Source organism: Ochotona princeps, chromosome 12 (genome assembly GCF_030435755.1).
Source record: "Ochotona princeps isolate mOchPri1 chromosome 12, mOchPri1.hap1, whole genome shotgun sequence".
Taxonomy (NCBI): Eukaryota; Metazoa; Chordata; class Mammalia; order Lagomorpha; family Ochotonidae; genus Ochotona; species Ochotona princeps.
Genome location: NC_080843.1, coordinates 18115303 through 18140813, shown reverse-complemented (window position 1 = coordinate 18140813; position 25511 = coordinate 18115303). Strand labels below are relative to the sequence as shown.

At 34.1% G+C, this 25511-nt stretch overlaps 1 long non-coding RNA gene and 1 pseudogene across 1 annotated transcript in view; both read right to left on the bottom strand.

The window, feature by feature from the left end:
- Positions 1 to 455: 455 nt before the first annotated feature.
- Positions 456 to 1418, bottom strand: LOC101532491 (glyceraldehyde-3-phosphate dehydrogenase-like; annotated as a pseudogene).
- Positions 1419 to 9107: 7689 nt separating this feature from the next.
- The window catches only part of LOC131481529 (uncharacterized), a 161073-nt gene continuing 144669 nt past the window's right edge, over positions 9108 to 25511 (bottom strand). Inside the window, exon 4 of the long non-coding RNA XR_009246365.1 lies at positions 9108 to 9751. This is a non-coding gene — a long non-coding RNA (uncharacterized LOC131481529). The remainder of the gene's footprint in view (positions 9752 to 25511) is intronic.

Here is a 25511-nt window from a genome sequence, read left to right as displayed (position 1 = left end):
AAACAAATTATGTTAAGATCCACTGATCAAAACAAACATGGAAAATCATAATACAAGGATACATTTAATAACAATAATGAATTTAAAGTAACAAGAATACAAGTAACTTTTTCATATGGTTTCATTTCCTTCCGGTACATTCTCAGGAGTGAGATGGATGGGTCAGTATATGAAAGAGTTATTTGGAACCCTATGTTTCTCATTTCTTTCTTTCTCTTTTTTCCTTCCTTCTTTACTTCCTTCCTTTCTTCTTTCTTTCTTGACGTTTCTGATGGTAGCATAACAAGGTATGGCTCCCAAGGCCCCTCCCCTTCTCCAGGGGGTCTGGGATGGAGATTGTGCAAAGGCCAGATTCTCACTAAGTTGAGGACTGAGTGGGGGCAGGGACTTCCCAGCAGCTCTGCTCTTCCTCTGGCACTATTGCCGGGTCGGTGGTGCAGTGGTGCCCGGGGCTCTTACTTGAAGGCCATGTGGATCATGAGGTCCACTACCCTGTGCCATAGCCAAATTCTTGTCATACCAGGAGATAAACTTGACAAAGTGGTCATTGAGGGCAATGCCAACCCCAGTATCAAAGGTGGAGGAGTAGGTGTTACTGCTAAAGTTGCAAGAAATAACCTGATCCTCCGTGTATCCCAGGATGCCCTTCAGTGGGCCCTAGGAAGCCTGCTTCACCACCTTCTTGTTGTCATCAACTTAGCAGCTTTCTCCAAGTCAGGCCACTACGGACACATTGAGGGTTGGCATGTGAAAGGCCATGCCAGTAGGTTCCCCGTTTAGCTCAGGAATGACCTTGCCCACGGCTTTGGTGGCGCCAGTAGAACCTGGGATGATGTTCTGGGCAGCCGCAACGCCTTTGTGTCATCCTGCCTCCGAAAGGGGTCTGCCACGGCCTTCTGAGTGGTGGTGACGGCATGCACTGTGGTCATGAGTCCCTCCACAATGCCGAAGTTGTCATAGATGACTGTGGCCGGGGGTGTTGGTGTTGCAGCTTTTGGTGTTGCAAAAGGCGTTGCTGACAATTTTGACAGAGTTGTCAAACTTCTCATGGTTCATGCCCACTACAAAAATGGGGGCGTCAGCAGAGGGAGCAGAGACCATGACCCCCTCGGCCCCAACCTTCAAGTGAGCTCCAGCCTTCTCCATGGTGGTGAAGACACCACTGGACTCCATGTTGTCAGGGTCTCGCTCTTAGAAGATGGTGATAGCTTTCCCATGGATGACAAGCTTGCCATCCTCGGCCTTGATCATGCGGTGGAACTTGCTGTGCGTGGAATCACACCAGAACATGTAGACCATGTTGTTTAGGTCAATGAATGGATTATTGATGGCCACAATGTCCACTTTGCCAGAGCTGAAAGCAGCCCTGGTAACCAGGTGCCCAGTGTGGCCAAACCGTTCACTCGGACTTTCACCATCATGTCTCAGGGATGTACCAGCACTGCATGAGATGCGGTGGCAGTCTTTGGAAAGGGGCGGAGCTGTCTAGCGGCATATTTCACATCAGCTAAGATATGGAATCAAATCAATCCAGATGTGCACTGATATATATGTGTGTATGTGTGTGTACACATGTAACATACATATTACATATTTGATATATATCACTATATTGCTATTTTAACACATCATCTTTATCCAAATATTTATATATGTACGCAAAATGGAATATATAAACACTAATATGTGTGTGTGTATATATACATATATATATATATAATGAAATGATATCCAGCCATGAAAAAATGAAATCCTGTCCTCTGCAAGGCAAAAGATGCAACTGAAGACCAATATGCATAACTGATTTTGTCATTCCTGAAAAGATAAATACATATTTCTAATATATCATATTTGATATATAATAATGAAACTATAAGTTGAAACAACGTTATTGTTAAAATTAAAGGAAAAGATAAGGAAGGGGGAATTAAGCAAAGGAGTGAAGGGGCAAGATAAAGTTATCTTAAAAGAATATCTATGCAATAAAAGAAATAATTTCTTTTTTATATTAGTGCATTTTTTTCCTGAATGAGGAGGTTTAACGATATGCCAAGCCCGCAGCAATATATTAAACCAGTTTTGAATAACAATACTGGCACATACAATGGCACGCTAATTTCTTGTTTTTTCAGATCAAAGAAATAATAATGTTGTCAGAAGTTATGGGAACTGAGGGAAACTATTCTTATTATGTTCACAGATCCTCCGACTTTCCTCCACAGATGATTCAGGGTCTGTGAGGCCTTGTTTTGGTATTTTAATATTTCCTATTAGAAAATTTGTAATGACATACAAAGAGGTTTCCTCCAATGGTTAAACTGTGCAGTAAATGTTTTCATTCCTCATATGTTACCCATATCGTAAAAATATTTAAAAGTTACACTAGGTCTTGCATCCTTTAATTCTGTGGTGAAAGTCATACCTGTTAGTAGTTTGCTGGTTACAAATAAGTCATTTATTTTCAAAGGATGCGTCAACGTCTCTACCAGTCGGATCCCTGCAGAAGTGCCTCTAATCCCAGTCTGAGCTAACATTATCAGACTGAAGACCTAAGGACTGAAAAGGAGCCCTGGATGTATGTCAGGAGCCTGACAGTCTGCTTTTCTATGTTATAGAATCAGAGCGTTTCAGCTGAGTCTGTTTACAGATGTTCCCTCATTTATATTTAGACTGTCATCACTGATATATTAAGAATAACATTAATATCAATTAAAAATAGTCAATTCTGGCTTAGCAATAAATTCTGCCATGTACCTCTGGAATAGCATTTTTGCTGTTTACTGCTTTTGTAATGTGCACAACAAAAATGAGTGGAGTTCTATCTCTGTCTACTTGTGCTGCTCCTACAAAGTCCTGACACAGATTCCTTTCACTAGAACAGAGATAAGGTTTCTCACCAACCTAGAGGTTGAGAAGTTCAAAATCAAAGTGTTGGCATCTGGTGAAGGCTTTCTTCTTACATCTTCCTGTTGGGAAAGGTACAAGGGTGAGGGAGATCAAGTCCTCTTTGAAGTTCCTTTGTAAGTACACCTGATCCCATTCACAAGAGAGGAACTCTAGGACTGAATCAACTTCTAAGAGCCCCAACTATTAGCGCAGTCATATGGAGAGCATCTGAGTTTTGGAGGGGGCCAGTCAAGCCATGGCAGCTGCCTTGCATACTCCTACTGTGGATGAGAGAATCAAGGCACGGTGAGATGAGTGATGTGTCTAAAGTCATTTTTGTAACAAAACAAGAGTTCAAGTCTTTGAAATCGCAATTACCTGGTGAGACCAAGGGCAGTGATACACATTATTTCATGGATAACTCTCACTCATAATAATTTTTTCATTACCTCACAGCAGTTTTAGAAATGCTGGCCTTTAACTGCTGTTAAAATTTAAAACACCAAAATTAAAACCCAAACTTAAAAAAAATGTAAGTAACATGAAGTTGACTGAATGAATTTTAGTGGAGTGGACAAGACACACAAGTAATTACAGCCAGTAGTATAAATATGAATTCTGTACAAATAATCAGAAAGGTTAAATAGCAAGTACAATAGCCTTTGATCTTTTAAAATTTTACTCACGATTTTATTTACATGTTGATATTCAAAGCACATTAAAAATGAAGCGAAGCATGGGAAGTTTTGAACATAGGGTGCATTTGTCAACAGTGACAAGATTGATGATAAGAATAATTCATGAACTCTTCAGAAGTTTCAACTCTTCCTCTGAATCTATTGTGTAAGGCATTACTATTACCATAAATAAAACCTAAAGACTGCATTCCATAATTAAACACTCAGTGGATTAAAGAATGAAGAAGCTGATATCATTTGCATTTGTCACCAGGAACACCTGCATTTATTTCTAGGATCTTTTAGTAAAGGAGAAACACAGCTGCTAATGTTGTGACTAATGACAAACAGAAAGGTAAAATCATGAGGCCTTAACTGCATTATTCATTTCTGCTGCTCTAAGCCTTAATGGAAGAGTACTGCGTTTGGGATGCACATTCCATGTTAATTTGAATAGTAATTAATTTTAAGGTAAAATATGATGTTGGCTAAGTTTTTTTTTTCTGACAATATATAGACCGTTGTAATATAAACAGGGTAAACAATACTGAGTAGTATAGATTACATGACTAATATGCCTAATATGTCTAATAAGGCTAATATGTCTAATATGACTTCTAGTGTTCTTAATTAGGTGAGATAACATGCAGACAAAAATTTGTATCTGGTTAAAATTTTCAAATTATCACAAGAAAATGGAAGTTAGGGACTTCCAAATATGTTTCTACATACATCTCAAATTCTTGAATTATTCACAAGTTTACTTGTTGATTTTTAAATCTTCTTGAAAAAGATGCTTTTATAATACCACCACCATATCATTGCCATCACCACCATCATCACCGCCACCACCATATCATTGCCATCACCACCATCATCACCGCCACCACCATATCATTGCCATCACCACCATCATCACCGCCACCACCATCCTGCTTCACATGTAAAGGACAGGTATTTGAGTAATTAAGATAAACACTTGAAAATCTTTTACATGTCCCTGACCATAGGAGAGTTTAAGACAAGGTTTTTGATGACAAATAAGGTTACCATTGAGAGAAAAAAACAAAGGATGTCTGTTAACTTAATCAGCATTATGCCACAGATAATACAAAATCCAGTTAATTTTTTAAAAACAAAAGATATTTTATAGAGAAAGAGACAGTTATCCTTCCCTCTCAAAATATTTTGTCAACATTTTTATTTCTTCCTATATTTTCATTTTATTTCTTCAATGTTATTATGTAACATTTTATTCTATTCATTTCCTTCCTCCATTATCTCCTGATTTTGCTTTGTGGTTTTGCTTCTGCTCTTTATTATTTCACTCGTGCTACTCTTTTTTATTCCCTGGTTTTAAATAACTGACTGTAAGCTTTGAACTACTTAAACTAAATTTGAGAGAACTTCTTCGAACTAGTTATAGAGTTTGTCCTTTTTAAACATAACTTTGTGATTTTCTGAAGTTTTACAAACAAGGTAATGCTTCATACACTCTGTTTTATGATATCCTTCAAAATATTTAGCAAAAGAAATCCTACTGTATATACAGACCAATTTATTATCTGCCCCACAGACACAATTATCTTGCAACAAACTGCAGACAACTGGGATTTGATTTAATCACAGCTCTCTTTTATGCTTCTTCACAATTTGTATGCCAGAAAATTTCTGTCTTGCCACCTTATCTGATATTTCATTTTTAAAACTAAGGTTATTCTCGACTATTATGGATATGTGTCCTTCAGAAAAAAGATAACTTTAGTGCCTGTTTGTCCCCCAATAATATCATGTAAATGTTAACCTTTGCCCATCCTTCACGCTTTATTAGATTACTAATTTAAAATATGTAAATTTTATGAAGTATTTCTTAGGAGTGAAGTTTGATAATCATGGTATCTAAAGTTATGCATCATAAATATTACAAGGTAGAGCACTTCAGCAAACTCATTAGATATTTTTCAACCTCTTTATTTACTTTTTTATAGTCTCTGAATAAAAAATTAAGGTACAAACATATATGAATACAGACGTATAAAGATTTTCACTAAATTTTAAAAAATTTGTTTTTAAGTGTGTTTTTGATTAACAGATAAGTGAACTAAAATGAATCATGTATTATTTTGGTATAATTTCTTAGGCAATAAATATGATATATTAAAACATCTCTCAGCAACATATTATACACTATATATTATATACAATATGATATATTATAATATAAATGATATATTCTATATATCATATACTATATACTACATGTACTATAAATACATACTATACTATATTACCATATAAATATGCTACATATAGTATATAGTGTATATACTATATTATATGTCATACATGTGATATACACAGTATGATATATCATAGTAATATAGTATATATGTATATATACATATATGCATATATACTATACAGAATACATATAAATATATAACATATATCTACCATACAGTACCTACTATAATACGTACATAGTGTATATACTATATATTATATATAGTCTGTATAGTAGATATATGAATAGAGTATGTATAGTATATATGCATTATAAATAGTAGATGTAAATGTGGCTATAGTATATATACTATATATAGTAGTTGTGTGTTCTATATATATTATATATGTTATTATGTATTATGTATACTATATAATATGTACTATATATAAATATATAATGCATAGTGTTTTGTATATTTTATGATACAATCTATATGATGTATATGGCAATGTTGATTATTAGATTTCCCAGGCATCATTAAATATCAACTCTAAAAATAATGTCTTTCTTAACAGGACTTGCATTTCTGAGAATAATATATTTAAAGTCACGTAAGTTTACACTAAACACATTTTACAAATTGTACTTGCCACTTTTAAATAACTTTTAAGATGAATCAGTATTTTTTGAAAAAAATGTATAGCAAAAAATGGAGGTAAAGTGGTAGTGGTATTCATCTAAAAAGATGAAATTTAATATATTAAATTAACAATCACTGAACATAAATCATCTGTTTAAACCTATCCACACCCTATTGTGCCATCTTTGCCTCCCGGAACTTAGAATATCTGTAAAAAAGTAGTGAAGTGGATAATTCAGATAGTCCAATGATGAAGGATTAAGTTAGTTGGTTATTGTAATGGTATTGTCTATATTTACACCCCCCAAAAAGAGATTAAAAAATTACTTAGGAAATACAATCAATACATTTTATCAGTCTGTTATTGTTATTATACATATTATAAATATGATAAAACATTATAATAAATATAAATTACCACAAAATGTTATAGCAGTGGCTTATATGAATCATGGTTACATTTAAATTTGAGCTGCTATTTAAGAAATTACTCATGAGTAGTTACATGAAATGAAGGTAAATAATTTTAAGAAAATTAATGAAATGAGGACAAATAAGAAAAAATAATTGATATATATCCAAAACTCAACTTAAAATTCTGCAAAATAGTTTTGCCTCTTGTAAGATTTATCCCTAAGACTATTAACATTTTATTGTTATTCACATAATATTAAAATAAATATATTAACTCATTGAGACTAACATGCTTCTATTGAATTGAGATTTTCTTGAGAAGTATTATTTTCATTCTAGAACATGAATGATGCACTGCCACAAATCATCAGCTGAATTGGATTAATTGACTTAACTGAGTTGCCTTTTATTAATGGCACTGACACTGGTCAATTCCTTGGGTTAAAGGCATTTTTAACTAGAACTTCACATGCATCTGTGTGACTTCCAATTCCAGACCTTTTGACAGATTTCACATTAACAGAGTAACCTGATAGTAATACCCTACCAATTGCCTTTGAAATTAATTGTGGGGGTGCTGAATTCCATAGACCATGACAGGCACAATGTAACTGCCCTTGCACCATAGTTTTGAAACGAAATAGGAGCTTCATTTCTGAATTTTACATGTATGAGAAATCTTAGGAGCTTCATTTCTGAATTTTATATGTATGAGAAATCTTTCTCCCTCGAAAATCACTTTTGATGTAAACTTTGATTTGAGGTCTTTTGTTAAGTAAGTCTCTTTAACATTCATAGTCCGTATGTGCACATATGTGTATCATGTTTATGTAAGAGGAAGATTTCAAAACCAATAAGAATGGTTCAGCACCAGTTTTCTTAATGAAAAGCTTAATGTATCACATTGCATTCCCAGCACACTCTAATTAAATTCCTTTTCATTTCAGTCTGTCTCAGAGGGTTACAGAAGCTCAAGAATATTTAACAAAATTCAACAAAGCAACTACCTGAAGTTGGAACATTAACCTTGGCACTGAAAGTTGCTTTATTCAATCCACGTATACCAGAAACATTATTATACAATGACCTAAAAACAACATGATTTCACTATAACTGGAGAGCCTGTAAATGAATAACGATCATTTCTGACTCATTATATGTATTATGCATCTTGCCCTGGGAAATTTTAAAGGAAAAGCAAATATCAGCATTAGCAAAAGTCTCTTACTTTTTCCAAAAGCTAAAACATACGCATATTGACTTGACAATTATGAAGATATCCAGACCTAAATAATTGCTAGTGTACTCATTTACAATTACTTATGCACCACAAATGCTTATAGAAACAAATAGATGATACATAAATATAGATAGACAAGGACAGAAAGACAGATAAATCATATACTCCCATTTGGATTCTTTGGCGGGAAAATGTATTTTAAAGAAGATACTCTTTACCTGTGTAACACTCATTTGGAATTCAATACATTTTTCCAAACAAACAACTCATTTCTATCGGCAAGAAGGCTAACAAGCACACCTCTCTCCTTGCTTGGTTCTCATTCAATATGTAGTTTTCTTTTTCTATAACAATTTAAGCTCTACAGGCCCACCAGCCCACCATTATATATACACAAATGTGTTCAAACGTATGTGAGAATTGCATTATTTCCAGATTTTAGGAAAATACACACATACACTGTATTATATTGAATGAAACTTCTAGTTATATTTGATCAAACATACTCACTTCTTTTTTTCTGGAGATACAGGGTTTTAGCTTAAAATTCAATTGTCACACATTTAGCACTCTGGAGCTTTCCAATGTTGCAGTATTTGATTAAGAAGTATGGGCCCTTATCCACTTCTGAAGGTGACAATCTATGCACTCTAGCTCCCATAACACCACTATTTAGTGATACCTAATTAGGGCTCAATGTCTTATAAGTTTAAAGAGTCACAGGTTGAATATAAAGTTCATAACTCTGATTCCAGGTGTATCAATTTAAATCATAATGCATTTGTTTATAATCATGTAGTCAGTTTTTTCACTGTTTGTTGAAATCCCTGAAAAAGAATAATCCTGTTTGCTTATTTAACATTAAATATCTTGTTTACTATTTTGCTATATCTGCTCCAAACACACAAATTCATACTGATACATGCTATTTTTCCTTGAAATTACAGATATTAAAATCAGAGTGAGGAATAAGACAATCATCATAATATGATGTAGAAGGACATATTGCTATTTACACAGTGATATTCAGTAAGCAATAATTATCTATTTTGCAAGTTATTTTGATTCTTTTGACAGAGTTTGAACCTGCTCTCTTAAAAACAGCATTATCTGTATGAAGTCAAACTGCTTACCTTCTTTTTCCCACTCATCCTCATCACCAATTTGTAAGAGCTGCTTTCCGTTAAGCTCCTAAGTTCTATATCTGACTCCAGATCTCCATGCTTCTTCTTGCTCTGCCACAGCTGTGACTATTTCTGTACAGGCTGCATTATTCCTAATCTTTTAACATCATTCATGCTCTTTGTATCAAGAATTGTGGATGAAGAGAAACAGGGATAAATCACTGAATATTCTTAAATTTTTAACACTGGCTCTGAATATTAATCTATAAATCCTATCATAATAAATTTTATACAGTTCAATGCAGAAAAATGCCTCTGATTTAGGGAAGATGACAAGTTAGGTGTTTGAGTGAGCTAGTGTACCTATATGTATATATACATACACACATACATGGATATGAACACAGACAATACTTATCTTGTCTGGCATTTGGTGGAGCAGCTCCCTGGGCTCATCTGTATCCTGAGATGCCAAGATTTCCTATCAGAGCATTGATTGGATCCCCAGCTACTCTGCTTCCGTACAGATTCCTGCTCATGTGCCTAGGAAAGGAAGAGAGAATGATGTAAGTATTCTTGCACTGCCGCTTGCATGAGAAACTAGGATGAATTCTGGGCTTTTTGCCTAGGTCTGTCCCAGCCCCAGCTGCTGGAACCATTTGTCTCCACCTCTTCCAGTTGTTGAGGGAGACCTGTGCTAAGTAATATTGCCTCTGAGAGATACCACACTCACAATGAGACATCACTCAGTGAACAGTAGATAATTCTACTACTGGAAAGGGATTTAATGAATATGGCAATGAGGCAAAAATTCAAGAAAGGTGAGATAGAACAGAGATGGAGAAACGGGAATTAATAAACCAGATCTGTCTCTTGTTTTTCAGCTTAACAGATATATTAACATATGGTATCACTCTGGCAATACTAGGCTGGCCTTATTATGCCTTTACCAATGATGTGTAAGTACAATTATGCAGATAAAATAAATGCTCTTTTTACTCCATGTTATCATTGGATTTTACAAATCAAGGAGTATGTAATGCCATATTCATTAAACGATTTCTGTAGAATCTATTTTAATGACAATGTTTCAAGTGCTTGTAGAGGCATGAAACTTATGAGTATTCTATTATATCCCAGGGTTCATATAAGAGAGTTAAAAGTATGTTCTCTTTAGAGTTTGGTCTGAACCAGTAAAAGAAAAACTACAATTATGTGAATGCTAAGCAACTGGAAATGGTTTTCACTATCTATAATCTACCAGCCAAGTGTTATAATGTTCTCAAAATTAGTGAGCTTTCATGTTTCTTTTCCTCTAGTGGTTCACGTTGTGTGATCAGTGGACCCCTGATGTCCTCATTGTCCAGCTTTCCAACTTCATTGAGTCAAATTCGTTTTTTATATTTCACCCAAAATGTTACTTGGCAACAGTAGAGAAAAGATTTTGATTTCTTGAATTCATTCTTTATATTCCAAAAATGCAAAACAAGGTCACTAACTTTTCTCTTTGTGGGACAGCTTTATTCTATAGAATATTCCACTTATGATAATAGATGATAGATTATGTTATCATTTAAAAATGACAAACTTATTATGTACTGTTTCACTGATTTAATGCTTGATTTGTAATTCTAGAGATGTACAACCTAAATATACAGCGATCCAATCATTTTAAGACTACACATGTGCCCTGGGATGGAATCAGTTGAGTGCAGATGTGGTGCTCTGTTTTGGATACCAGTATCCAAGCAAGGGAATGTTAGCATGCTGAGAAGCTGTAACCTGGATTCCTATGATTTGCAATAGATCTTTTGAAATACTTGTTGAGCATGGCGATCTCATGGTAGATACAGATGTACCTATAGAAAACATGGATGAAGAAGCTCAAGTTTGCATGATTCAGCAGCTCATAGAATGTGCTTCTACTTCATTAGTGCTCCTCAGGGAGACTATGCATTACACAATCCTGTCCCTTGGTAATATCATCCCTGTCTTCTCTGAACACATAGACATTATTAATATATCATGCTTCCTGTCTGTATTTTACTCCAAAAAGCCTCATTAAATTACCTAAAAGCTTACTTTTCCCTTGGGCAGAACCACAAATGATCAGTTGGTTATGGCTATTTCCTGACTTTCCTAATGAGTTAAGTACTGAACATGCATTGTTTCACATGTGGGTGGTAGCTGTTGATGCTGTTTTTATAAGGAAGTCGATGCGTTAACTAACCTAAGTATGTCCTGGAGTCTTTAGAGACTGAACCTGAATCTTGAGACAATTTTTAATTTTTCAAACATGCATTAAGGTCCCACCCAGCCTTAACACTTTTTTGATATCATACTGAAATATCAGAAGGCTTTTCCTTGTTCATATCACTTTTATAATTTTTAAAGCTACTGTACAAGTAATGTAATTTATTCAGTTAATTTACATTAAAGTTCTTTCATATATTTTGCAATATAACTCATAAATATACATGCAGTATATATATATATATGTATACACAGACGCACACATATATATGCATTACTGTGCAGTTACAAATCAAGCTTTGTTCTCTTGCCTGATACTTTCTCAAATGAAGAACTAATTTGAGACTACAAAATATTGAAGTTCAGCATCATACATTCATGGCAATGCATCAGTTAAACTCATTTAAAATTACTAATGTACATGCTCAATGGAGCTCTGAAAAAGATGCACAGCACAGGCTAATTTATTAGAGGAATGTCAAACTAATCTAGATTAGAGAAAAAGACCACAATTAATTGTTTGGTGGCAAGTCCTTGCGGTACGGACAGAACAGACTCTATAAACACGTTACCATCATACATTTTCATCACACATTTGAAAAAAAAATTACATTTCCCTTTGAATCCAGTATTAGTTAATTGTCTAGGTTTTATGTGCTTCTCCACATAAAAATAAATTTTAAATTTCCCAAATAGATCTCTTCTCCATTTCAAGGTCATTATTTTAATGAGACACTGTCTAAGATACCCAGTAGTAATTATTTCTCACATCAGATTTTATTCCTTGATGCATTACTTTTCTATTTATGCAGTGTAGCCCTTGGTCAATCCCCTGAAAGATAAGTAGTTTGAAAATGAATCTAAAAAAGAAAAGAAAAAACAAGTAATTTTAACTGTTCTGTTTGATCTTTCATAAATGCTTACCTTACCTCATTTAACTATTTTAGCAGATTGGATTTAGGTTTGCACCCCTTACAAATGTCTCTTATTTACAGCACTATTAGGGTATTATAAATAAATATGCTTGGTATCATCTTTGAATTTGCTATATTTCATATGATATTTTAAACTGAGCAAAACCTCAGTGAAACTTTTACAAACATAAGGCATTAGTTCAGAAAGAAATTTTGTTAAGCAACTTGTGTTTTTAATTAAATGGGGTTGAGGCAGAGATAAGAGAAAATGAGAAAAAGAGATTTTCAAAGAAAATGTCAGCAAATATGGGAGCAGTAAACAATAGATAAGCTAAAGAAAAAGAACGCTAAAAGAAGCTAGGTTTCAGCTTTTATTTTTAAAAGCTTATTTTGTATTTTGCATGGATGTTGCCTATGTCAAACAGAAGATACGATTAGTGCACTATTACGCATAAAAACATCAGCTAGTGAGAAGCAAGAGAATCCACATATGTATCAATCTCTACTGACACAGATCCTATGTGATCTCAGATAGATTCTAATGCAATCATGGTGCAGGACTTCAGTACCCCTCTATCATCAACAAAAAGATTATCACGACAGAAAATCAAAATGATATATTGGAGTTGATCCATACTATTAAGCGAATCTGTCTTAACAGGCATCTACAGAACATTTAATCCAATAACTAGAGGATACACTTTCTTATCAGCATATGAAGTATTCTTAGGGATAGACCATATACTAGGTCACAACTTAGCTTTCAGTAGATGTAAACCACTGATATCATACCACCTTTCTTCTTAGAATACAAGGGAATAGAATTGGAAATCAACACCAGGAAGAACAATGGATAGTGCTATGCACAGTCAGTAAAACCATTGTCTATGATGGCAGCATCTCATACAGATGCTGATTCTGTCCTGGCTATTCCACTTCTAATCCAATACCTTGCTAAAAGCCTAGGAAAAGAAGAGGAAGATGGCCCAACTCTTTGAGTCCCCGCCACTCAAAAGTAAATCTGGATGAAGCTCCTGGCTTCAGCCTGGCTCAGCCCTGGCTGTTGAGCCATCTGGAGAGTGAATCTGCAGATACATCTCCTGATGCTGTCACTTTCTATCTCCCTGTAGCTATGTATCTCAAATAACTAAATAAATCTCTTTTTAAAAAAACCCAAGAATAACAATATAACATTTAGAAATGCACTAAAATTAATTTACATGCCATAGCACCACCAAGGGATTAGTGAAGATTTTAAAAATGAAAACATGACAAATTAAATCTTGTGTGATACGGTAATTTATAGCTTTAAGTGCCTACATTAAAAGAGCAAGAGAGAGAGAGAAAACATCAAATAAATGATCAAATGTTTAGGTCAGATTTGGTAATCAGATTACTCAAGAAGCTGACGAAACAGAAACAAAACTGTAACAATTTGTAACAAAATTGTATACCTTCAGAAAATGTTATTTCAGTAGTTTTCAGACCCTATAAGACTGTGAAGATAAACTGCATAGTTAAAATCCACCTGTATCACTATCTACCTATGGGTTTGCGGAAAAAAAATCACACTTTATTATTTCCAGAATCTTTATACATAAGAATTTTTCTTTCGAAACTCACAGCCTTAAAATATAAAAAAAAATACAGTAAAAATTTTTGAACATACCAAATGATATCTGCTTTTGCTATTTTTTTTTTTTTTTTTAAGAAAAGACCCCCTTTATTCCCAGTTCTCTAGGCACAGCCCCGTCCTCGCCCCGTGGTGACCTTGGCTCCTCCGAAGAAGACAGAGTCCGCACTCCTCTCCCCTCCGGAGAGTCCTAATCACCCACGGGGCCACAAAGGACCGGCCGTCCCCCAAGCCCCCTTCCCTGAGACCCCCACCTGCCTCACACCAGAAGTTAGTTCGAAAACGTCACACCCCCCTTCCTTCACAGAAAGAGAAAAATGCAGATCCCAGTTCTCAGCTGCGCAGGGAACCTCGCGACCCACGAATAAGACAAGTAAATTGCTTTTGCTATTATTATAATTTTAATAATGATGTTTTAAGCACCTCAGATATGTTTTATCTGGATAAGATTGATCTCATATTGCAGAGAATTCAGATCCAAGGTGATATTTCTGCAAGTCAAGGATGTTAATAAAGTACTTAAAGAATTGTTGAGAAGAGATTGGCACAACTGGAAAAAATCTATATCAATAAATACTCAAAATTAATCTGTAAAAGGAAGAAAGACATCACTGGATCCAGGATCCAGGATTCTTATCTTGTAGCATCATTTTTCTTTGTCACACAAGTCCCATTTTATATGCTGAATAACATTTGGAAACAAGAAGCAAAGTGATTGACTATTTCCCATCTGTAATTTCACTGTATGCAATTAACTCCATGATACAGATTTAACTTTATGTTTCAACTGATCAGCTAGTGGAAGGAAATACAAAATGAAATTGATAAAGGCAACAGGTACATTATCTAATTTTTGGAAGAAATCTACATTGGTCATGAAGGACATGGATGAGTTAATGTTCCAGGAGAATGGTTTCCCCAATGTGTGACCTCTGTGTGTTTCATGAGACTGTTTGTAATCACTGGCTCTGTGTTCATCTCAGATTTACATTCTCTGGTTTTGATAGCATATAAAGCATCTAATATTGTAAAAATCCCCAACTTATTGCTAATTTGTTCAAAATACATAAATTACACACATATGTATGTCTATTATAAATTTAGGCATAATAGATGTTCAAGAGATGTTTTTGAATTTGTATTGGTACAATTGCCAGTCTATATTAGACTACATAGTAAATCCATGATTCATGATTCTTTTCCACCTTCCAAGGTCACATACAGGCCTATATAGTTCGGTTAGTCAAGAGTTTAGTTTTCAGTGGGAAAAAAAGACAGTTAAATCTAGTTCAAGAAAAAAAAAAGATACTCTGTAGCTTGAATATGTGTGAAATCAAAGGAAAAGATCTTGCTGTGGGCATGACTAGGTCCTGGAGTTCAAAAGATGTCATCAGTTGTCTGTCTCTTTCTTGTTCACTTTGATCCATTTTATATGTTTTTTAACTTGATTCTCAGGCAGCATTTTTTGCACATTGACTGTAATATTCACACAAGCAGCCCCAAGAATAAGCTGAGTTTTAGTTTTATTCATTTCAAAAAGAGAGATTCTCCACTTCCCAGATTCAGCAGCAACACCATAAAAAGGATTTATGTTACCCAAGTTTGCTTAACCTTTAACTTGATCACTACATTCAGAGGGAATGGAGCATTACTGGTTCACCTGAATCACTCACCTACAAAAACAAGGATGTCTGAGCAATAATTGTGCTGGCATTATCAGGTCGACATCAATTCCTGAAAGATACTAGGTAGTGGGGGTCCTGAGCAATGGCCTAGCAACTAACGTACTGGCCTTGAAAGCACAGGGATCCCATATGGGTGCCAGTTCTAATCCCGGCAGCTCCACTTTCCATCCAACTCCCTGCTTGTGGCCTGAGAAAGCAGTTGAGGATGGCCCAAAGCCTTGGGATCCTGCACCTGCGTTGGAGACTTGCAGGAGGCTCCTGGCTCCCGGATTGGGATCGGGGCAGCACCGGGCATTGCAGTCAGTTGGGGAGTGAATCATTGGATGGAAGATCTTTCTCTCTGTCTCTCCTTCTCTGTGTATCTGACTTTACAATAAAAATAAATAAATCTTAAAAAAAATACTAGGTAATGAATAAACAATAGATGTGCATTACACATTATGCTTCAATTCTTAATCTAGCACTTATTTTTAAAAATTCAGTTATATTTTCATTGTATGTATATATTTCTACCACAATAACTTTAGTTGTCTTTCACATCATTTCTGCATAAGTAACTAACCAGCCTAAATTTAGAGCTTAAAATAAAAGAATTCAGTTATTCACTATTTTGCAGAAGTGCCCAACTGGAAGTTCATTCCTGTTCCAAGAGGCAGATGAGACACTGACAAGTAGCAAATTCACTCTCAGCATAGTTGCCTGCCTAAGCATGTAATGGCTCAGTGTTCTGGCCCTTTTTGTTTCTCCAGATCATGTTATTTTTCTGAGGGCGCCTAGTAACTGGACATTTATCACTTTTGTTGATGGTGTTTTTATCTCAGGGAAATTATAATTTCCATAGAGCACTTTTAACATCACTTCTGTACCATTTTGTTGATCACACTCAAGGGAGTACTTCCCCAACTTCCCTTTTTAGCTTCCTCCTAACATGGACCATGGGTGGTAGCAAGTGATGGTTTAAATTCTTACATCACCAACATTCACATAGGAGAGCAGGGCTGAGACTTATAGTCCTGTTTTCCTTCCGGATCTTTCCCAAGCTTTTGCAAACATATTGGGAGTGCACCAGCAAATGCATGATTCTCTCTCTCTCTCTGTGTCTCTCTCTCTCTGCCTTTCAAATGAGTGAATAAATAAATCAGTTATAAAATGTGTCAGGATAAAATGTGTCAGTACTTTACAAAAGAAAACCATATGACAGCTCTGAGTTGTGACTGCCATTCTTGTCAGCACGACTTTTTGCATTAATGTTATTTTAAGCATTTGTTCTACTATATTTTCTTTGTAAAGCAAATAATCAGTGCTCTATTTCAAAAGATGCATTTAGTAATTAAGTCCCTGATCTGACACCTGTTTCTTGCTTGCCCTTAGATGGCAGCAGTTTACAAAAATCCCATGCTGTGTGATTGGAGAGTTCCATATTTGTTATTGACAACTTTTTTTCTTTAATTTTTGCAATAGGATATTTTTATTTTATAATTACAGGCTTAATGCACCATTGGCAATATTGTTCAACAAGTAAAACGTTTAAAGATCACTATTTCATAGGAATGTAGATCAGGGCCATCAACAATAAATTATAAGATATCATTTTCATTTTTCTATTTTAAAATCATAACATAATATGCATTTCTGGAAGATAAGACTCAAAAAATAAGACTTAGACACTATGTCCGTTATTACTATTACTCTTACTATAACATGATTGTTTGATACATTTTATAATTTAAAAAATTTTTTAATATGAAGAGAACAGATTTCATGTATTTCATCAGTATATTTCTGATTTAACATTATATGCATGGTATACAAAGCAATCTGAAATAATGTGGTTTATCATTTTTCCTTTGTTAATTTTACAGATAATATCTATAATAAAGAAATTTCTTAGGAATATATTTCATAATTATGTTTAAACTCAATAAATATTAAGAACAAAAGATTCACTGTGTTTTTAAAAATATGTATTTCTTTTTATTGGAAAGGCATATTTACAGAGAGGAGAGACGGAGAAAGGTCTTCCGTCTGCATGTTCAATCACCAAGTGGCTACCAAGGTCAGAGCTGACCTGATGAGAAGCCAGGAGCCAGAAATTTTGTGTCTCTCACACAGTGCAGGGTTGCAAGGCTCTGGACCATAGGCTGTTAGCAGGGAGTGGATGGGAAGTAGAGCAGCTGGGACTCAAACTGGTGGTCCTATGGGATCCCAGCCTATGCAAAGTGAGGATTTAACTGGGCCTGATTTGTTATATATTTTGCATACATATTTTGTTTCTTATGTACACAAATATTAAGACAGTGCACATATTTTTTCTGAATTGTACTTTGCAGTTTTCCTGAAGGTAAGGAAAGTGTTCCATGTCTCACAAGGCAGAGATAGCAAAGTCAAAGAATGTCATTAACAAATGTCGAACATGTGCAGAACTGCTGTTCTTAAGGCACAGGTGAAGGAGCTAGAGCAATTACAGTATTTCTCTCAAGTTTCCAGCGATAGAGCATTAGATTATCACAAAAAGTATATCATAAAATTATAAAGGGAGAGAAAACACTGTTATTGAAATTATATAAAATATAGGATGCCAATAATTACTGGCAGCAATTTTCATTTTAAAAATATCATCTCATAGATTAAGAGCCTCATCACAGACACTTTCAATTAAAAAAGCAATGCATATTAATGTGAATCATTTCTAAATGCTAGATAACTGGTGCTACATCTTTCAGCTTTTTACTTGCTTGTAATGAACCCTGCACAGACAGGTAAGTTGTGTTTCTCATGGACTCTTTCATAGTCAAATCAGACATTTATTGTGAATGCTCACCTACATTCTCTCTTCAGGGTAATCAAATTAACAAATTGCCTTAAAGCTTTTATAAATCAATCCAAAACTACATTTAAAATATAGTTTTTCAACATATTATTTTATGTAATGTTACATAGCCATCTCAAAATATTGCAAAATGTTCCAAATCCATATGAAAATTCAAAACTAAAAATAAGCTTAAATTGTAAATGCACATGCAGATTATCAAACTAAAAAAAAATTACTTTGAAGCCCTTCTGTACTATCAAGGGTAAAGCTAAATTCAACTAAGTTCAAAGTGCCTCTAGAACAATATGCTCAAACGTATTCATCAGAAGACATCTTAATGCGCTTTGAAAAATGAATAGATCAAATGTCATATTTTTTCATTATTGGCTATAAAACAATGTGATGTTCATCTAAAATAAATAAACAGAAGTGTATTCTGCCTTGGAAAAATAAACTCTGTGTTTATAAATGCAAAAGAGGCATGGGCATTTAGGCTGGCAATCATGAAGTTGCTAAGATATCCATATCTTATATTAATGTGCATGGGTTTGATACCTGGCCCCAATCTCTAGCAGTGAATTTCTGTTAATACAGACCCTGGGAAGTAGCAGTGGTATCTCAAGGAATTTTGTTTCTGTCTTGCACATGGGAGAACCAAACTGAGTTCCTAGCTACTGTCTCCATCCCTAACAGTCCCTGCCATGGCAGACATTTTACGGCAACATAATATATCCCTCTCTCATTCTCTTCTTTGTCTTTCTGGCTCTCAAATACATATTTTTTAAGTTTTTTTAATTGGAAATTTAGATTTACAAAGAGGAGGAGAGACAGAGAGGAAGATCTTCCACCTGCTGATTCATTCCCCAAGAGGTTGCAATGGCAGATGAGCCACTCTGAAGCCAGGAACCAGGAGCTTCTGGGTCTCCCACATGGATGCAGGTTTCCAAGGCCTTGGGCTGTCCTCAACTGCTTTCTCAGGCTACAAGCAGGGAACTCGATTGGAAGCTGGACTGTTGGGATTAGAACCGGCACCCATTTGGAATCCCGTGGCGTGCTAGGTGAGGACTTTAGCCGCTAGGCTTCTGTGCTAGGTCCTCAAATAACATATTTTAGAAAAGAAGTAAGTCTGTTAAATTATTTCTTTATTTATGAAAGAATGGTTATTTTATAGAAAAATACAAATAGACCAGTTGATGTAACTACCAATCTATGGCTGTACTGTGTGTATGCATGTCTCTGTGTATATGCTTAATTACTTGGTCATTTGAAGGCATCCTTTCTACTAGGAGTTGACATGATTCATTATAGACAACTAAACGAATTAAAGTTATTAGAAAAATTTAGGGAGTGATATGCATTCTAAATTCCATTACATGGCGTGCTTAACTTGGAGATGCAAAACTTTGGGAGATAAGCATGTTGATGAAATGCAATATAAACTGAAAATACTCCCAAACTTCAGAAGAATCAAAACTTACTGTATTTTTTAAAAAATCAGCAAAGTACAATTTAAATGTAGAAGCATCTAAGTAAGAGAAATCAAATGTAATTAAGAATATGGTGTAATTCATCTCAATTTCCTACAAGTTCAAAATTATTTTAATTTTCCACTATATATGCACCTAGAGAAATCCATATTTATTTCCAACAATGTATTTCACTAATTATGTTGTTGACCATTGGAATAAATCATGACTTACGTGCTTAGAAATCCCACTACTGTCTTAAAATAAGAACCATTTGAATACCTAAACAAATAGAGTGAGTAATTTCTAATTTTATCTGTCTCTTCCATGGACACAAAAATATTACTGACCCAATAAAGAACAGTGCTGTTATCGTGTTAGTGACAGAATGTGGAGAGATTTTACAAAGTCAAGTAGTGAAAGTCTAGGTACTCTCATAGGAGACTTCAGCCTTAGGCATTTTATTTTCATGCTCATTAATTCTGATATGTCACAAATGGAAGATGTATTTTTTGAAAGGTTATGATATTCAGAGCTTGCTACTGTGATTCATATCCACTTATAGCGTATTCTATTAAGTGGTTTAAAGTGAGAATATGGCAGTAGGGAAATACTCAGTTCAATACAAGAAATATAGGGCATGCTTTTTGGACAATTGCTCAGAGGCTTAGCAACTTTACATATAAATCACAGGAGTAACTCATACAATTAAAAAGACCAATTGTGAAAATTTATGCAGATATCTCATAAATTAAAGCAAACTATTTATGAAATTCTTAAGTATTTTAAATCTCCATAGACAGACACTAATACAGAATGCAAACAGCAACCTATGGATACATTTCGCAAAGGACAAGTTGTCTTGTTTGTATTAATGGCTGATTTTCCCTCCTAGCTCTTCCATTTTCTTTTGTAAGTGTCTAGTTCCTTGTAGTCACTCCTGCTTTAAGGAAGAAGCCTTTCATAAACTAGTCTCCATCAGCCAGTGAGGGATGATTTTTACTGTGGTTTGGATGTTGATGATATTCAGAAAAATGTTATATAACAGAATCATCTTCATTATATATACTCATAGGCTTCATGATAGGAATGGCAAAATGGAGGCTGACACCATGGCTCAACATGTGATCTTCCACCTTTAAGTACTGGTACCCCATATGGACACATGTTCGTGTCCCAGTGGCCCTGCTTCCCATCCATCTCCCTGCCTGTGTCTTGAGAAACACTTCAAAAAGTTCATAAAATTAAAAGATAAGTTTTTGCAGTTTGCTACAAAAGAAATTTGATATCTATGCATCAATTGTCTTGTTTGTTTCAAGATTTTATTTATTTGAAGGGAAGAGCTGCAGAGAGAGGGAGAAGCAGTAACAAAGAGAGGCCGTCCATTTGATGTGACGGCCGTCATGGGCCTGGCCAAAGCCAAGAGCCTAAAGCTTTTTTCAGGTCTCCCAAGGAGATTCAATGGCCCAAGCATTTTGTCTATCTTGCACTAGTTTTTCAGGGGCAATCCCAGGAAGCTGTATTGAAAATGAAGCAGCCAGGACTCAAAACTCATTCCTGTAAGGGAGGTAGCTTTATCATCTGTGCCACAATGCTAGCCTGTTTTTCTTTGTACACATTCAAGAACTTATTAAAGATGTCTTGTATATACTTTAATATGTTTATATATTTTAAAAATACTTTTGTCTAGCATGCTTTGATTGTCTGCTTCCTTGAAAGCCACAGGAAAACATAAAATATGAATGACATTTTATTATTTAAATATAATGTTTGAATGCTTAATAGTCTTCAAAAATGATCTGCTTGCTCAAGTATTCATAACCAACTAGGAACAGATTGCTTTTGAAAGCCATAAGCTTTTCAGTTTTTTCACGTTGTTTTGATTCAACCTATCCAATTAATGCTTTCTAAAAATGTACATAATTTGTCGTAAGTGCTTCTTTATTTAACATTTTATTCTTCTTGAGCTAAAGAACAGAAAAGAATGTATAGAGTTTGAGATAAGAAACACAAATCGTCTTTTAGCATTAACATAGATGTTATATGAAAACTACTGAAAGCAAATGGTTATTTGAGGAGTGTAAGTGTGATATTTTATGTTGTATATTTACGATCTGTGAAATTTAGAATACTATAACCAACTCAAACTGTTCTTGTGGTATTATACATAATGGAAAGAAAATTACTTTTATCAGTGTCTGGTATATAGTAGTCAATTAATCAGCATTAATTTTCATTATTGATATTTCTGATACAAAATGATCAGTTTTATTTCAATTTTATAGAAGCACAAAACTGAAGTATCATCTCTACCCTATTGTTTTCTCTGACTCCATTATAAATGTAAGGTATGATTGGGAAGACGTAATTTTAGGTGTCTGTAAAAGGATATAATTTGATAATCAACTCATAAACTGTTTTAAATAAGATATTACATTGTCCATTCTTTTCACTTAGACCTATGGTGATGCAAAAGAAATGAGTTTTGCTCAACTTGTGATAAAAATGAATTTGTAGACTTCTGAGCTCCATTTAAATCCCAAATTTCAGAATCTACTAGACAATAACTGAAATATTAAAATGGGATTTAAAATTTAGGGAATAAATAGATGTGTATATGTGAAAGACTTGGAGATTATGTGATCCAACTTTTAAAATAAGCAGATATTTGTGCAATAATGAACAAGTCATCATGAAAGTGACAATAGTACATAGATTCTCACTTCGAAGAAGTTCTTTCTTAGGATTGGCTTTGTATTTCTTTGCTTCAATCAGATAATGGGAACTGTGATATTTTTACCACACAGACGTATGCACATCTTATCCTTTACTCGATACATAAATATATCTACATGTACCACAGTTTGTTCTCTCAGTTGTTCGGAATGTGTATAATGTTCCTTTGGCACACAAAAAATTGCTTATTAAAATTAGATTTCATATTTTAATTCTAATTTAATATTTCTAATTTTGGGTGGATATTTTATAGCTCCTTTATATAGGAAAATTTATATTACTGCATCTGGATCATCAATTAATTGATATGAAACTTATCTTTCAGAACTAATTTTATATTTTGAATTACAATGAATTGAAGATACATAGTGAAAAATCAGTTTATCTTCTGGCTCAAAATATATAAAGCATTATGAATTATAAATTATATATTCTCTGAGTAAAGCATTATTTATGTTTTTTTTAGTGATTCAAACTACAATAGTACTCCTTTAATTTGCTAGAATTATTTTTTCTAATATAACATTTTCATGTATTTTACAGTTGAAAAAAAGGCTTTATGTTATCTCTAGTAGAAAACTACAGCTATTGTAAGTTATTTTAGTGTAACACTGAAAAATTGTATTAAGCATTTCATGTCCAATAGTTGCAACATCTGGGAAATTCACAGTGAGAATCACCCTGCGCTCCCAGGGATAGTGAGTTGGAGGTGTCAGTATAGCAGTTTTTATTTTATATTATTTTATTTGGCAATGTTGTTGTTAGGGCTGTTGTGACATATTCTACTTTTTTTCCCCTGAGATACACTTTGTAATTCAATTTGCAAGAAGATAAATAGAAAATAGCACCCCTTGTCTTTTCTGATTCATCAATAGATTGATTAATTGATTATTCATGGAATATTGTTTTCAACAGTTGGGAATGTGTTATTTCTTATGCTAGACATATCTAGGGAGAAGAGACAAATTTATACTTTCCATCAGTCTTGGCTCCAAAAGCTATAGTTTCTTCTGAAGTGACTTTAAGTAGTTATAATCTGAGTTATATTTCTAGGGTTACATTTTGGGAAATCATAAGGTATTAAGGGAGTACCTGGATGACTAACATCAGAGGAATTATATCTAGTTGTATATTTTAATTTGTTATTTGCAAAGAGGGAGCAAATTTCACACATTTCATGTCTGAATTTAAGCGCATAATGATACCTCCTAACATGTCCCTCTTTTTCCTCAACCCCACACTATGTTCCATATTTTTCTTTTAAGGTCTATAATGACTTTTTATTTTTAATATTCTTTAGAATCTCAAGATTAACCGTCCACTAAAAGCATAAATCAATAAACATTAAAGATTAAAATGACTATTCCTAAATATGATCGAAGGTAATCAAATTTCAAAATATCAAATTCACTAATGCATATATTTTTAGAGTTTGTACATTGGCTACCACAAATCAAGAAAAGCATATGACATTTGTCTTTCAAATACTGGTATATATTATTAAGACTAATGATCTGCAGTTGTATCCATTTTGTTGTGAAATACAGGATTTGATTCTTCATCATGGCAGAATAATATAAGTATATATATATATATATAAGTATAAGTATATAATATAAGTATATATACATATGTATATGTATATATATGTGTGTATATCTACATATATATATATATATATATATATATATATATAAACTAGGTAATTAACTATTTTAACAAAATTTCCTAAGTCAAACATTCCAAAATTTGGACAAAATAATGTCTCTAGCTTTTAAATGATCCTGAATGTTACTAATTTTCTTTATTCATGTTACTAATTGAGGCATAATTGTAGAAGGAAATGCAAGAACACACACTCAGTGAAACACATATACATAGACAAACTTATTCTCCAAATTAACTACATTTACTGAGACCTCATCACTTTTGGTCTGTGTACTACTGAAAGGAAGAGTCAAAATCATTTAAGTTTTTTTTAACAAAATAATTTCATCTTTCTCCTCGTAACAAGGCTGATAAAATCTTAACAAAATGGCTAGGACATCATTTACACAAAGTCAGTTATGAACTCCATCTTTGCTTTATTAGTGTTCATTGCAAAATGGCCCAGGATTGAGAGTGTTAATAACCCACTTTAACTCTACTTTCAATATTTGTCTTTATTCCACACCATAGCAGTCCCACAAAACCATTCAAATTTGTCTTCTGAAATTCACACTAGATAATCAGCAAAATCTATAAACTTGAATTCTCCTAACATATTCATCTTACCTTGATTTATGAACATACATATCCCTTCCGTCACCTTAGAAAACACATTTTCTTCAGCCTTCTCAGATAGGGATGTGGGCTATTCCATATTCCCCATACATTATTTTTCCTGGTCCAGTAACTTGCAATACTCTTGTTACTTCTTTTTTTGCACCTTGTAAATCATTTTAACTCACTGTTGCCAGAAACGTTTCAGTTTCAGAGTTTATTTCCTAGGATATGCCAATCCACTAAACACCTCTATTCTAGCTTAGAATAGATAGCCACAGATCCTTCGTACCTGTTCCCCTGATTATACAGAGATTCTGGCAATAACTGACAGTAAATTCTGTCATTTTTGGTGCATTTTAGTTATTCCTCATTCTAGTTACCAGCTTTGCAGTTGGTTAGCCACCTTCTTTAGTGACAAGAATTGAGCTCTTCTGAAAATGGGGACTTGTAATCTGCTTAGTGTACTCATTCTAACTGCTCTACCCTTTTTTTACCCTACCGCATTAGAGAAAACACCTCCTCACCATAGCCTTTGCACA